The sequence below is a fragment of the Piliocolobus tephrosceles genome, chromosome 4 (genome assembly GCF_002776525.5).
Source record: "Piliocolobus tephrosceles isolate RC106 chromosome 4, ASM277652v3, whole genome shotgun sequence".
Taxonomy (NCBI): Eukaryota; Metazoa; Chordata; class Mammalia; order Primates; family Cercopithecidae; genus Piliocolobus; species Piliocolobus tephrosceles.
This window is the reverse complement of record NC_045437.1, coordinates 110,899,094-110,914,976: the sequence shown is the minus strand read 5'-3', so window position 1 is coordinate 110,914,976 and position 15,883 is coordinate 110,899,094. Positions and strand designations below refer to the sequence as shown.

At 42.1% G+C, this 15,883-nt stretch overlaps 1 pseudogene; it reads right to left on the bottom strand.

Moving 5' to 3' along the window:
- Positions 1-6,276: 6,276 nt before the first annotated feature.
- Positions 6,277-6,900, bottom strand: LOC111527462 (annotated as a pseudogene).
- Positions 6,901-15,883: the final 8,983 nt, after the last annotated feature.

Below are 15,883 nucleotides of genomic sequence, written 5' to 3'. Positions count from 1 at the left end.
ACAAAAAAGCTAGCCGGGCGAGGTGGCTGGCGCCTGTAGTCCCAGCTACTCGGGAGGCTGAGGCAGGAGAATGGTGTAAACCCGGGAGGCGGAGCTTGCAGTGAGCTGAGATCCGGCCACTGAACTCCAGCCCGGGTGACAACGAGCACCGCCGAATAAGAACCCGGTGTTGGCTTCTCCTTTAGGCACTGCGGATACGCTTGAGAACATCGGCCTCCACATTCGCGCACAGCAGCGTGGCGGCGTGGAAAGATGGTGGAGAGAGCTCTATCATTTTAAAGTATACGGTTCAGTAGTGGTAAATATATTCACATAATTGTGAAACAAATCCTCAGAACTTTTTCATCTTGCAAATCTGAAACTCTACACCCATTAAAGAACCCCCTGGTAATCGCTCTCAACACTCTATGTCTTTGTACTTTACGATTATTTTTAATGTCTGTAGGCTTTGCAGTGATGTCTCTTGATAGTGGTCATTTGGGTCTTCTTTCTTGACCAGCAGAAACCTGTTAATTTGATTAGTTGTTTTAAAGGAACAACTTTGTGTTTGGTTGATTTTTTTCTTTCTTGTTTCCTTTTTTTTAAATTTTTTATTTTTTGAGACGGGGTCTGACTCTGTTGCCCAGGCTGGAGTGCAGTGGCGAGATAATCACAGCTCACTGCGAATTTACGGGTTCGAGTGATCCTGCTGCCTCAGCCTCCCAAGTAGCCGGCCTACAGCTGCCCGCCACCACATCCGGCCACATCCGGCTGCTTTATTTTTATTCTTGTAGAGATTTTTCGTGCTATGTTGCCCAAGCCGGTCTCAAGCTCCTGGCTTAATGTGATCCTCATGCCTCAGCCTCCCGGGTCATGTAATTCCAGGATTACAGGTGTGAGCCACCATGCTCGGCTTGATTATTTTTCTATTGCATATTTGTTTTTCCACTGAATTTATGTAAGATCTTTATTTCCTTCCTTTGATTTAGTTTGTTGTTCTTTGAGAGAAATGCTTAGAAGTTTTCACTAGGCTTTCTAGATTTAAGGTTGCAGCTTTCTCTCTAACATGGCTTTAGCTGCATTACATACGTTTTGATATGTCATACTTCTATGAGCATTCAGTGAAACATTTAAAAATAATTTCCACTGCGATTTCTTCTTTGATTCATGAGTTTTTCTTTTGGAAGTATATTGTTTAATTCCAAACTTTTGGGGATCATTCTAATTATCTTTTTGTTATTGATTTATAACTTAATTCCGCTGGTCAGAAAAAATACTCTGTACAGATTTCAATCCTTACATATTTGTTGAAATGTGCTAAATTTGTTGAAATTTATCATCCAGCCTACAGTCTATCTTAGTAAATAATCTATGTGCACTTGAAAAAAATATATACCCTGTAGTTGAGGAGGGCTATATATATTTATATATATATATATATATTAATTACATCTTTTCTGTTAATTATATGTTAATTACATCTTGTCTGTTAACTGTGATGTTCAAATCTTCTAGATCCCTGGAGAGCATCTGCTCTATCATTTTACTTTCATTTTATTTTCTATCATCTTACTTTCAACATTATTGTTTCTTTTCATTAAAGATATGTCAACACATATGTGTGTGTGTATAAATTTTAAATCTATCTTTGAGTATTTAATTATCCATTTCTACTCATTACTGACATGTTGGGACTTAAAACCATAATTACATTACCTATTTTCTGTTTGTCCCACTGGTCCTCTTCTGTAAGTGTTTTCCTCTTCTTTTGGATGAGTTTTTGTTATTATAGTTTTCTCTCTATTAGTGTATTATATATTACTTTACAATGCTTTTAGTGGCCATGCTAGCCTAGAGATCATTTTACTATTTTTATAGTTGTTACCCTGGATTATGACATGTATCCTTGATTTGTTAAAATCTAATACAAATGAGTACTTTTACCCATTCCTGGACAATGCAAGTATGTTAGAGCACTTTTACCTCGTTTATCCCTCCCATCTTTTGTGCAATTGATGTCAAGTGATCTCCACATGAGATGAGTGTTAGTGTCTCACACATCAAGCATCACTTAGGTTACCCACTTGTGTTTCCTTTCTGCTCTTTATTCTTGCTGCATCTCTGTGTTTCCATCTGGAATCTTCTTCCTTCTGCCTGAAGAACTAACTCTTACTATTTCTGTTTGCTGGAAAATGTCTTATTTCATCTTCTTTTCTCTTATTTTATTTTGAGACTGGATCTTGCTCTGTCACCCAGGCTGGAGTACAGAGGCATGATTTCTGTTTGCTGGAAAATGTCTTATTTCATCTTCTTTTCTCTTATTTTATTTTGAGACTGGATCTTGCTCTGTCACCCAGGCTGGAGTACAGAGGCATGATCATGACTCACTGCAGCCTTGACCTCCTGGGCTCAAACTATCAGAGGCCTCAGCCTCTGAGCAGCTGGGACTACAGGTGTGTGCTACCACACCCAGATAATTTTTTTTTTTTTTGAGACGGAGTCTCGCTCTGTCGCCCAGGCTGGAGTGCAGTCACCGGATCTCAGCTCCGCCTCCCGGGTTTACGCCATTCTCCAGCCTCAGCCTCCCGAGTAGCTGGGACTACAGGTGCCCGCTACCTTGCCCGGCTAGTTTTTTCTATTTTTTTAGTAGAGACAGGGTTTCACCGGGTTAGCCAGGATGGTCTCGATCTCCTGACCTCGTGATCTGCCCGTCTCGGCCTCCCAAAGTGCTGGGATTACAAGCTTGAGCCACCGCACCCGGCCACACCCAGATAATTTTTAAAAATTTTTTGTAGAGATGGGGTCTCGCTATGTTGCCCGACTGGTCTTGAACTCCTGAGCTCAAGTGATCCTTCCGCCTCAGACTCCCAAACTGCTGGGACCCATGCCAGGCTAATATTTTCTATTTTAATTTTTTGTAGAGATGGGGTCTCACCATGTTGCCCAGGCTTGTCTTGAACTCCTGAGCTCAAGTGATCCTCCTCTCTTAGCCTCCCAAAGTGCTGGGATTATAGGTGTGAACCGCAACACCTAGGCAACTTTATTTTCAACCTAGTCAACTTTATTTTCAATGGCTTTCCCCACTAGACGTTTAGGTTGGCAGATATTTTTCCTCCCAATACTTTACTATTTTCTGGTTTCTGTCAAGATACCAATTGTCAGCCTTTCATTGCTACTTTAAAGTAAAGCATCTCTTTATTGAAAAAGGAAAAACAAAGCTGGAAGATTCAAACTTCCCAATTCTAAGACTACCATAAAATTATAGTAAACAAGACAGCATGGTACTGCCATCAACATAGACATACAATTAATGGAGTAAAATTGAGAGTCCAGAAATAAACTGATACATCTATGGCCAAGGGTTCCAAGACCACTCAATGCAGGAAAGAACAGTCTCTTCAAGAAATGGTATTGAGAAAACCGGATATCCACATGCAAAAAAATGGAGTTTGACCCCTACTTCACACCATACAAAAATATTAACTCAAAATGGATCAAATATCTAAATGTGAGTTCTAAAATTATAAAACTGATGGAAGTTTTTGTGACCACCAATTAGTCAATGGTTTCTTAGCTTTGACACCTAAAGCATAAGCAACCAAAGAAAAAAACAGACAAATTGGATATTATCAAAATGAAAGACTTGTGCTTTGAAAGATGCTATCAGCCAGGCGTGGTGGCGCAAGCCTGTAATCCCAGCACTTTGGGAGGCCGAGACGGGCGGATCACAAGGTCAGGAGATCGAGACCATCTTGGCTAACATGGTGAAACCCTGTCTCTACTAAAAAAAAAAATACAAAAACTAGCCGGGAGGTGGCGGGCGCCTGTAGTCCCAGCTACTCGGGAGGCTGAGGCAGGAGAATGGCGTAAACCAGGGAGGCGGAGCTTGCAGTGAGCTGAGATCTGGCCACTGCACTCCAGCCCGGGCGACAGAGCGAGACTCCGTCTCAAAAAAAAAAAAAAAAAAAAAAAAAGATGCTATCAAGAAAATGAATAGACAACTTGTAGAATGGAGAAAACATTTGTAGATCACATATCTGATAAGGGCCTAGTATCTGGAATGTATAAAGAAACTCTTACAACTCAACAGCAAAAAGACAACCTGATTAAAAAATGGGCAAAGGACTTAAATTACATTTCTTGACGCATGTAAAAAGATGCTCAGCTTCACTAGTCATTAGGGAAACGCAAATCAAAACCATGATGAGATGCCATTCACACTCGTTAGAAATGGCTATAATTTTAAACAAGGAAGGGGGATAACAAGTGTTGGCAAGGAGGCAGAGAAATCAGAACCCTTGTACATTGTTGGCAGGAATGTAAAATGTTTTAGCCATTGTGGAAAAGCGTTTGGCGGTTCCTCAAAAGGTTAAAATAGAATTCTATGACCCAGCAATTCCACTGCCAGGTATGTAACCCAAAGAACTGAAAACAAGGATGCAAACAGATTCTTGCAAACCAACGTTCATGGCAGTATTGTTCGTAATGGTTAAAAGGTGGAAACAGCCCAAATGTCCATCAGTGGATGAGGAAATGAACAAACTGTGGTGTAGACATACAATGCACTATTATTTAGTCACACAAAAAATGAAGTGTTGATATATGCTTTCAATGAATCTGCGTGTGTGTGTGTGTGTGTGTGTGTATGAGAGAGAGAGAGAGAGAGAGAGAGATGGAGAGAGAGAGAAAGAGAGACAGAGAGGGTCTCACTCTGTCACCTAGGCTGGAGTATAGTGGCCTGATCATGGCTCCGTAACCCCCGACTCCCAGGCTCAAATGATCTGCCCGCCTCAGCCTCCCGAGTAGCTGGGACTACAGATATGCGGCACCACGCCCGGCTAATTTTTGTATTTTTTGTAGAGATGGGGTTTTGCCACATTGCCCAGGCTAGTCTTGAACTCCTGTGCTCAAGCAATCCACCCTCCGCGGTCTCTCAAAGTACTGGGATCACAGGCACGAGTCACCACCGCACCTGGCCCTTTCAATGAATCTTGAAAACATTATGGTAAGTGAAAGAGGCCAAACACAAAAGGTCACATATTTTGCATGATTCAATTTATGTGAAGTACCAGAATAGGTATATCGTGGGGACAGAACATGGATTGGTAGTTGTCGGGGGCTGGGGGGATGCAGAATGGGGAGCAACTGCTTACTGAGTAGGGGGTTTCTTTTTGGGGTGATGAAAAGCTGTGGAGCTAGAAAGGGTAGTGGTTATACACCATTGTGAATACATGAGGGTAGTGGTTACACACCATTGTGAATATGCGAGGGTAGTGGTTACACACCATTGTGAATATGCTAAATGTCACTGAATTGTTCACGTCTTCATTTATTTTCACCAAACACATTCTCATTTCTCTTCTGTTTTTAGGCAAATGACAGAGACCTAGTTTACCAGCTTTACACTTTAAAACCTAAGCTTAACATTATATATTTAAATAATTGTCAAAATTAAGTTGCCAGCATTCATGCACAATTAGAAAACATCCTTAATTTATATTAAACCAGAAATGTATTATCATTATTGCATTAATACCTTTCACTACTAAATACTGAAAAAATTGAAATTATTTCTGTAGAAGACTCACCCTGGCAATATTAACTTCACAGCAGGCTGACACTACGTGGCTCACATTTCAGACAAAATGGAAAAGCAGAGTCGTGCTGGTGTTAGGGCACAATCTTGTCCTGCCACTAAAGAGTCAAGGATCAAAAGTGCATACACAGGCCAGGCGTGGCAGCTCACGTCTATAATCCCAACACTTTGGGAGGCTGAGGTAGGCAGATCACCTGAGGTCAGGAGTTCAAGACGAGCCTGGCCAACACGGTGAGACCCCGTCTCTAATAAAAATACAAAAATTAGCCAGGCATGGTTAGTCCCAGCTGCTTGGGAGGCAGAGGCAGGAGAATCGCTTGAACTCAGGAGGCAGAGGTTGCAATGAGCTGAAATCACGCCACTGCACTCCAGCCTGGGATACAGAGCAAGACTCCGTCTCAAAAATAAATAAATAAATAAATAAATAAATAAATAAAAGTGCATATAGAGATTTATAACAACTTTAAAGACAGAAAAAAATGGTCCTATTATGTGGTCCTAACAATAAACTCAAAAGTTTATGACAAATATGGGCTCTGTCAGTTGTCTATCAATACTTCAGGTACAATTCTACCAATAGTTGAGTTCATTTGAAATATTCAAAAAAACGTTCCTGTTAACCCTCAGATGGTGCTTCTGTAGCTGAACATTGTGCGATGCACGCATTGAATGACTTCGCAACCGAGCACAGCAGCTGCTCCTTACCACTGGCCGTCTTCTCCCCTTTCTACCCTTTCTCCACCATTCTCAACAACTCTCTTTTTAGTGATGTTTCTGCCGTAAACCATTTCTAGTAGAAGCTGATATAGATTTGAAGTTGCCATTCCACTACCACAAATGACGTGGAAGAGAATGAAGTGAGGCCCTGTGACCTAGTGATCCAAATGAAGAAAATCTTCATCAAAAGAAGAAAATCCACTTCCAAAAGACAGAAATCCACTGAAAGCGGAGAAAAATGACTCACTCCCTTGGTGACCCCTTTGATTCCCAAAAAAGTCCTCAAATGGGTCTTCAAAGAAGTTGAATGAAAATGGGTCCCTCTCACCAAAAAATTCCCCAAAGACATCACCTAAGTTACAGTGTGAATCAAACGCAAACGGACGCCAAAATGCACTCCACCTCCTCTGTCTAATCTTTCTTTGTCATAAACGTCCCTTTTTGTTGTTGTTGTTGTTTTTAGCATCAGACAGCAGCACCTCATACGCCTCCAGTATTCATCTGAATTTTTCTCTTTGCTGCTGCTTCTTTAGTCTCAGGACTTTTATCTGGATGCCACATCGGTGCCACTCTTCAACACGCCTTTTTAACATCCTCAGGCCAGGCATGTCTGCACACCTGGACCTTCGCAGTGACCATCGTGCTTAACAGACGGTTGGAATGGGCAAGGGTGCAGGTGGTGGCATTGGCAGTGGCTCCTCACTTTCCTGAACTGTTCACTTCCTTTTCTTTCTTTTTTTTTTTTTTGAGTCAGAGTCTTGCTCTGTCGCCCAGGCTGGAGTGCAATGGCGCGATCTCGGCTCACTGCGACCTCCGCCTCCCGGGGTCAAGCGATTCTCCTGCCTCAGCATAATGAGTAGCTGGGATTACAGGTGCCCGACACCATGACCAAATAATTTTTGTATTTTCAGTAGAGATGGGGTTTCACCATGTTGGCCAGGCTGGTCTCCTTTCCCAGGTTGGTCTTGAACTCCTGACCTCATGATTCACCTGCCTTGGCCTCCCAAAGTGCTGGGATTGCAGGCATGAGCCACTGCGCCAGGCCCAAATTGTTCACTTTCAAATTTACTTTCATGTTATGTGAATTTCATTTCAATGTTAAAAAATTTAAAAATTGAGATAAAGTATCTTTCTCTCTGCCTTTTTTCTATGCTTAATTGACTGGGATACATCTTGGTGTGGTTTTCTTTTACTCTGCTTGGTGTTCCCAGTACTTCTTTAATCTGTAGTTTGATGTCTTTTGTCAGGTTTGAAAAACTGTGTCATTATCTCTTCAAATACTGCTTCTGCCTCATTCTCTGTCTTCTCTCCTTCTATGACTTGAATTTCATGTATATTTTTTCATCATCTAAAGACTCATGCCTTTTTCTGTATTTTTCTTTTCATTTTTTTGCTTTAGCTCAGATAGTCTCTCCTGACCTGCATGCCAGTTCATGAATCCTCTCTTAGATGTGTTTAAGTTGTTGTTAAACCCTCTATTGAGTTCTTCCTTTCAATTAATATATTTTTCAGTCTTCTTATTTCCTTTTCTTTGTTATTTCCAGTTATTTGTCATTGGTTCTCTGAACATACTTAATTATTTTAAAAGTCTGTTCTTGTATTTCGAATAGTTAGATTTCTTGTGGATCTATTTCTTTGTTTGTTTTTTTTTTTTTTTTTCCTTTTTGGTCATTTGGTCTTATCTCCTGGTATGCCTTTTTTGTTTGTTTGGTTTTTAATGGATTGCTGGACAGTGTATACGAGAAACAGAGATGATCTGATGTTGCTGATGGTGACCTTCCTCCAGAGGACTTCCCACTGCCTCTGTAAGTGGCATACCACTTTTAGAATATGGGCATATCACTTTAATCTAATTAGAGATTGAACAGATTCAAAGTTGGGCTTCTGTCTTTGAGATGAGTCAAATTCTGGTTCAGCCTCCCGTTCCAGGCTGTGGCCCTCTGGGGATCCCGTTCCAGGTTGTGGCCCTCTGGGGATCCCAGTGGAAGGCCTGGGATGCTTTTCAGGGTTCGTTCTGCTTGGTGGGCCATGAATTCCAAGTTTCATCTCCCAAGCCCAATAAGACTACTTGAGCTTTTCTTCTCTCTCCGTCTTTTGGCCATCATTTTCTGGTCACTTCTCAGTCACTGCTTATGAATTGGTAGATGCCACAAGAAAAAAAGTAGTGTTGAATACTGGATTCACATCTCTGTACCTCCCTTTCTCTAGGATCTTTGTTCCTCACGTCATCACTGCACTGATAGCTCTTTAATTTCTTAACATAAAATGTTTTAAAAATACTTTTTCTGTATTTCTAGTTCTTCTTGATATGATGGTTGCACCACAACAAGCTAGTCTGACATTACCAGAAAGAGAAACCTGATAAACTTATTACCTGTGGCTCAGAGTTTCCTTAATGTGGCTTGAAGTCCCATCTAGACTTTAGAATACCGAAACTGATTAACGGAATTTAAAAAATGAAATAGAGCAGTACATTCTGCAAGTCTCTGTAAAACATAAGAACCTGATTATATTTGTTATCCTATTTGCTGTTTTATATGTCTTTCTTTCTCAGTAAGACCATAAACTCCCCATGGGCACAACTCTGATGTAGTTTATTTCAGTTTCTTCACATCATGCCAATAAATATTCCATTAAATTGAGTAGATGTATACTATTCTAATTAGAGTCACTAATTTGTGTCCAAATAGGTTTAACTTGGAAACATGTCAGTATGAAATAAAGAGGGTGCTGGCATCAAGAAACAATGAAGAAGCTGAAAATTAACCACCAGGTGTTATTTCTGTCCCATCAGTTATGGTAGTTAGATGGCCTTAATGAAGACTACAAAGATTTTAAATAACTGAAATACTCATCAGTGGAGGACTGATTCAACATACAATGCATTTATCAATATTAAAGAGACTGAGGCAGACAGATCTGTATGCACTGATATGGAAAAATCTCCAAATCTTGGAAAAAAAGAATATAGGGTCCACATATTCTTTTTGGAAAATCTATAGTATTATATGTTCTTAGTCTCAAATTTCAGTACTGTTTTTGGATTAAGTTTTAGAAAATAGCAAGTGGAAGCCCATCTAAGCCTTGAAATTGCAAGCTTGAGTAAGAGAGAATTTTAGACACTTTATAGGGAATTGTTGATGTGGATGCAAAAAAGAACAGAATTCTATACAGTAAAGCCATTTAGGAGAAAATTTTCAGGTTACTAAGAAGACTGAAAGCCTAAGTCTTAGCTGCTTAAACTGTAATCATTAGAGCATATTCATGAAGTCCCTTTCTGAGACTTTTGGACTTCAAAGATGTGATATTTTCTTCAGAGATGTAATTTTTCTTAGAGCATCCTCTGCTAATTTGCTGTTATGGATGACATATTTCCAGTTATGTGTAACTCTTTCCTGTGGATATAAGATAGAACTTTTTGTTTGACAGAAGAGCCTCAACGGGTGTGGTGGCTCAGGCCTGTAATCCCAGCAATTTGAGAGGCCGAGGGGGGCGGATCACGAGGTCAAGAGATCGAGACCATCCTGGCCAACATGGTGAAACAACGTCTCTACTAAAAACACAAAAATTAGTTGGGCATGGTGGCACGTGCCTGTAGTCCAAGCTACTCAGTAGGCTGAGGTAGGAGAATAGCTTCAACCAGAAAGGCGGAGGTTGCAGTGAGCTGAGATTGCGTCACTGCACTCCAGCCTGATGACAGAGTGAGACGCTGTATCCAAAAAAAAAAAAAAAAAAAAAAAAGTCTTCCTTTGGGCTAAAGGAAAATGGACAGGTCACTGACCAGTAGGTGACTGGTTTTGTGACTATGTGCGGGAGAGATTTTGTTGGGGATGTGTGTGAAAGCATATGCTCATACAGACACAAAATCTCTTTGAAAGTGTACATACAAGGCACAGGCAACAGAGACTGCCAGGCGAGGTCTGGGACACTGGGGTCAGGGAGAGCCTGACATGGACTTTCTACCTTCCAACCTTTTTTACTATTTTTATTTTTTGCCATGTGCACTTATTAGTTATTCAGAAAAACAATTTAAAACAATTTCAAAGTAGAAGAAAAAGGGGATAAAGAGGAAAAGGCGTAACACTTATGCATAATTTCACAACAACCTGCCTGCAAGATAGATGTGTCATTATTTCATACACAGAAAAGGTGACGCTCAGAGAGATAAAATAACTTACTCAAGATCATAAAGCTAAAACTAGAATCCAGGTAAAGCTGAACCCAAAGCCAAGTTATCTTTCAGTCTTGTATTCTCATAAGTAACTTAGGTGGCAGCTATGATTAAACTGCAAAATATATTTAACAGCGATTAAAATTCCTGAGTTGCAACACTGTTGACTGATTTAAGAGCTTATGCTGCTTAAGAAATGGCAATGTAGGCTGGGCCCGGTGGCTCAAGCCTGTAATCCCAGCACTTTGGGAGGCCAAGACGGGCGGATCACGAGGTCAGGAGATCAAGACCATCCTGGCTAACACGGTGAAACCCCGTCTCTACTAAAAAATACAAAAAACTGGCCGGGCGAGGTGGCGGGTGCCTATAGTCCCAGCTACTCAGAGGCTGAGGCAGGAGAATGGCATAAACCCGGGAGGCGGAGCTTGCAGTGAGCTGAGATCTGGCCACTGCACTCCAGCTTGGGCGACAAAGGAAGACTCCGCCCCAAAATAAAAAAAAAAAAAAAAAAAGAAATGGCAACGTAAATGAGAAAATACTTTTTCTAAGGCAACAGAAATGTAATTAAAATTCAAAAACTTCTCAAGGTCTTTACAAAGGTTCCATGTAACTAACCACTTCTCTTTATTTCTGAGAATTTTTTTTTTTCTTTTTTGGAGACAGAGTCTTGCTCTGTCACCCAGGCTGGAGTGCAGTGGCATGATCTTGGCTCACTGCAACCTCTGCCTCCTGGGTTCCAGCAATTCTCCTGCCTCAGCCTCCCGAGTAGCTGGGACTACAGGTGCCCGCCACCACGCCTGGCTAATTTTTGTATTGTTAGTAGAGATGGGGTTTCACCATATTGGCCAGGCTGGTCTCGAACTCCTGACCTTGTGATCCACCCGCCTCGGCCCCCAAAGTGGTGGGATTACAGGTATGAGCCACTACACCTGGCCTTATTTCTAAGAAATTTTAAGTCTTAAGTGTTCAGTGCTATTTCCAATAAACTAAATAACTAAAGGATCTGACAAATTTTAAGATTTTCATGATGGAAACTTCATTGTGTTCCCTTAGTTGACTTAATAACAGATCTATATTTTATATCTCCTTAAAGGATTAATAATGCTCCAATTTACTCAATTTTTAAAATTTTTTAATTTTTTGAGATGGAGTCTCGCTGTCGCCCAGACTGGAGTGCAGTCACGATCTCGGCTCACTGCAAGCTCCGCCTCCCGGGTTCACGCCATTCTCCTGCCTCAGCCTCCTTGCAAGCCACCATGCCAGGTTAAATTTTTTTTTTTTTAATTTTTGTAGAGACAGAGTCTCCCAGGTCCTCAGGGGGCTGAGGTGGGAGGATCCCTTGGGTCCCAGAGTTTGAGGCTGCAGTGAACCACGATCACACCACTGCAGCCTGGGTGACAAAGTGAGACCCTATGACTGATTGACGTTCCTTCAGTAAGTCTCAGTTCCCCTGTGCTTCCCAGCAGCGTTTCGCTGTCCTCCAAGGGACTTTTCAAATGCCATTTGGGCGACACTGTTTCTTGTATTGATAAACAAACTCCAAGCTCCTACAGTGCAAACCCCTACAGTCACGGTAAGTATGCGACCAAAGGCCACATGCTGGAAACTCACTTTTCTGGATCTGAAAAGAAAGCAAGCATTCATGCCTTTGAATTCTGAGTGATTCTTCACCATCCACGTGTCTAGGTTGTTCTTACTGTAGCCACACGGGGGGTCTGTGTGTGGTCATGAGGAAAGAAGCCGCATCAGGCCCCCTTCCTGACCCACAGTGAGAAACCCCGTTTCAAAATGCTTGCCTTTGGTCAGGGAAGACGATGGACATTTCCCTTAAATGGAACTTTTATTAAAAAAAAACTTTAAGGTAAAGAAACAAGAGTAAAGAAAGTGGATAATTTCTACAAACGTACTAGCTTTCTTCTTAGTCTTCTTGAAGCCTCAACAGACCGGCCAGTACAGCACACCCATTGGGGATCTTTTCATCAGCTGGGTTTGCCTTTATCTTTCTTTAGCCTCAGGCTGATCTCAGGGGGTCGGTTGTCACCCTAGCTCCTGTTATTTCTACCTGTTTTTTCACCTCCTTGACAAATTAAGTACTCTCCTTACAGGATCTCAGCACCTTTCTCCCTCCAAGGATGCAGTGTTGAGTGCAACTGAGGCAACCCTACTGTACTGAGTGAATTCTTCAGAAGTCTCCATACCTGGGTTTCTAGAATCTTCTCATCACTGACACAACTGTCTTCACCATTCTTGCCTCCTGGTTTGTTGGGTGAGGCAGTTTCTATATCGAAACATTTTCAACTAGCAATTCTATCTTCAGCAACCCCACTATTTTACTATTTTCAGGACCAGTCTGCATTCCGACGACACCTTCCGAAACGCATGGGCCTCCTAGCTGCTGCCCACAGGAAAGTCTGTGCCCTGTAACATCACCATCCAGCCGTAGGACACGTCTGTCACCCACCCAACCTGTGTCCTAAATCAAGCCCAGCACACTTCCCAGCCTTTTCTACCATCATGCTCTGCACACTAGGGACCACTGGTCAGGACGCCCCACGGCCTGCCCCTGAAACTTGGTGAGCTTCTCTAAGAGGCAGACAGAATGGGGCTTAGAACACAGACCCTGGGGCCAGCTTATGTGTTGAAATCCAGCCTCTGCTACTTACCAGCAGAGCAACCTTGGCAAGTTACTGGATTTCTCCAAGCCTGTTTCCTCATCTGTAAAATGGAGTTAATAAGAAGGCTGTTGCAAGGATTTAATGAGTTAATACAGCAAAATGCTTCAAAGAGTACCTAGCACACAGTTAAGCACTGTATGTGTAAACTATTATTATTGTACACTATTATTGAACAAGTGTGTGTGTGTATATATGTAAGTATATAGTAGGTATACATTGATATAGCATATACATACTGCATATGGTGTATATATATATCTACACAATAGGCTATATTATACATACAGCATATCTATATACACAGACTATATATGCACATATGAATATGGGTGTGTGTGTGTGTGTAGCTCAGCCTTCAAATAGCTACCTCCATTCGCTTCTCCTGTTTTCACCCCGAGACTCTGAATTGCTCCAGGGTGAGGGCTGTGCACACAGCAGACCATGGTCTAACTGTCTGCAGGCTGGAGGGTATCAAGTAGTTACGAGCATTGACTCTGGACTGCCTGGTCTCATTCTGACTTTGCCCCTTAAAAGGTAAGTGAACTTGGGCAAGAAAGTTGAACGTTTTGAACCATCAGTTTTCTTCATTTGTAAAATAGGAAACCAATGATATCTTCTCTCATTAAGATATTGCAAAGATTAAAACGATTATACATGTAAACAACTCAGCATGCTACCTGGCACACCCCAGGTGATCAGGAACCCCTAGCAATAGTTAACAGCTTCTCCCTGCCCAGCTTCATGACAGATCTAGAATGGCTGTCTCTATTTCACTGGGACTCTTTATTCTTTGTTCTATTTGTTGCTATTAAGTTCTATTCTTAAAATGTTTTGGCCTAGTGCATTGGCTCATGCCTATAATCCCAGCACTTTGGAGGCTGAGGTGGGTGGATTATGAGGTCAGGAGATCGAGACCACCCTGGCCAGCATGGTGAAACCCCCGTCTCTACTAAAAATACAAAAATTAGCCAGGCATGGTGGCAGGTGCCTATAATCCCAGTTAGGAGGCTGAGGCAGGAGAATTGCTTGAATCCGGGAGGTGGAGGTTGCAGTGAGCCAAGATCACGCCACTGCATTCCAGCCTGGGCGATAGAGGGAGACTCTGTCTCAAAAAAGAGAGAGAGAGAAAAAAATGTCTTGACAAGGAACTTGGCATAACCAAATAATTTGGAAATAAAAAGTCAAGGAAGGCCGGGCGCCGTGGCTCACGCCTGTAATCCCAGCACTTTGGGAGGCCGAGGCGGGCGGATCACAAGGTCAGGAGATCGAGACCACGGTGAAATCCCGTCTCTACTAAAAATACAAAAAATTAGCCGGGCGCCATGGCGGGCGCCTGTAGTCCCAGCTACTCCGGAGGCTGAGGCAGGAGAATGGCGGGAACCCGGGAGGCGGAGCTTGCAGTGAGCCCAGATTGCGCCACTGCACTCCAGCCAGGGGGACAGAGCGAGACTCCTTCTCAAAAAAAAAAAAAAAAAGTCAAGGAAGTTTCAGGATCTTTTCCCAATTATTTTTAAAGTCTGAAGTAACAACCTGGCTAGCCAATGAGAAATATGATTTAATGCACTTACCAGGCTAGCTAAGACTGCCTTAAGCTACTGGGTAGAACCAGGGGCACTGCTTTCCTGTGGAGGGTCTTCAGATGACATTCTTATTAACTTCTGACCAACTTGGCCAATGCTTCCTTGAAATAATTTTTTTTTTTTTTTTTGAGATGGAGTCTCGCTCTGTCGCCCAGGCTGGAGTGCAATGGTACCATCTCAGCTCACTGCAACCTCCGCCTCCTGGGTTCAGGTAATTCTCCTGCCTCAGCCTCCTGAGTAGCTGGGATTACAGGTGTGCACCACCATGCCTGGTTAATTTTTGTATTTTTAGTAGAGATAAGGTTTCACCATGTTGGCCAGGCTGATCTCAAACTCCTGACCTCAGGTGATTTGCCCACCTCGGCCTCCCAAAATTGCAGGGATTAGAGGCCTGAGCCACCGTGCCCAGCCAATTTCTTTTTTTTTTTTAAGACAGGGTCTTGCTGTGATGCCCAGGCTGGAGTGCAGTGGTGCAACCATAGCTCACTGTATCCTTGAACTCCTGGGCTCAAGCAATCTTTCTGCCTCCTGAGTAGCTAGGGCTATAAGAACAAGCCACCATGCCCAGCTAATTTAAATTTTTTGTAGAGATGGGGTCTTGCTATGTTGCTCAAGCTGAAAATACTCTAGAAAAATATTAAAAAAAAAAAAAAAGAAAAAGAAAAAACAAAGACAAAACAACCTATGTCTCTTGCATTACAAGTTTGTCCAAGAAGGGTTTAAAACTCTGAAATATCAGATTAAATTTTCATCTCGAATTTTTTAAATAGTAAACAAATTATTCAACTTTATACATTGCTTCTATTTGTAAATCTGACTTCTTAGTTGTGTGAAATTAAATAATTCAAACTTAAAAGCTGTTGTAACTTTAAATTATCCTGAGACTTCAGAGGAATGTGGCTGTGCAGCCTGAGTCACGTGGCATCCGGCTGCAACTTCTGCCTTTTAAAAATTCTGTAAATAGGCCGGGGCGGTGGTCACGCCTGTAATCCCAGCACTTTGGGAGGCTGAGGCAGGTGGATCACAAGGTCAGGAGATGGAGACCATCCTGGCTAACATGGTGAAACCCCGTCTCTACTAAAAATACAAATTAGCCTGGTCTGATGGCAGGTGCCTGTACTGTAGTCCCAGCTACTCGGGAGGCTGAGGCAGGAGAATGGCGTGA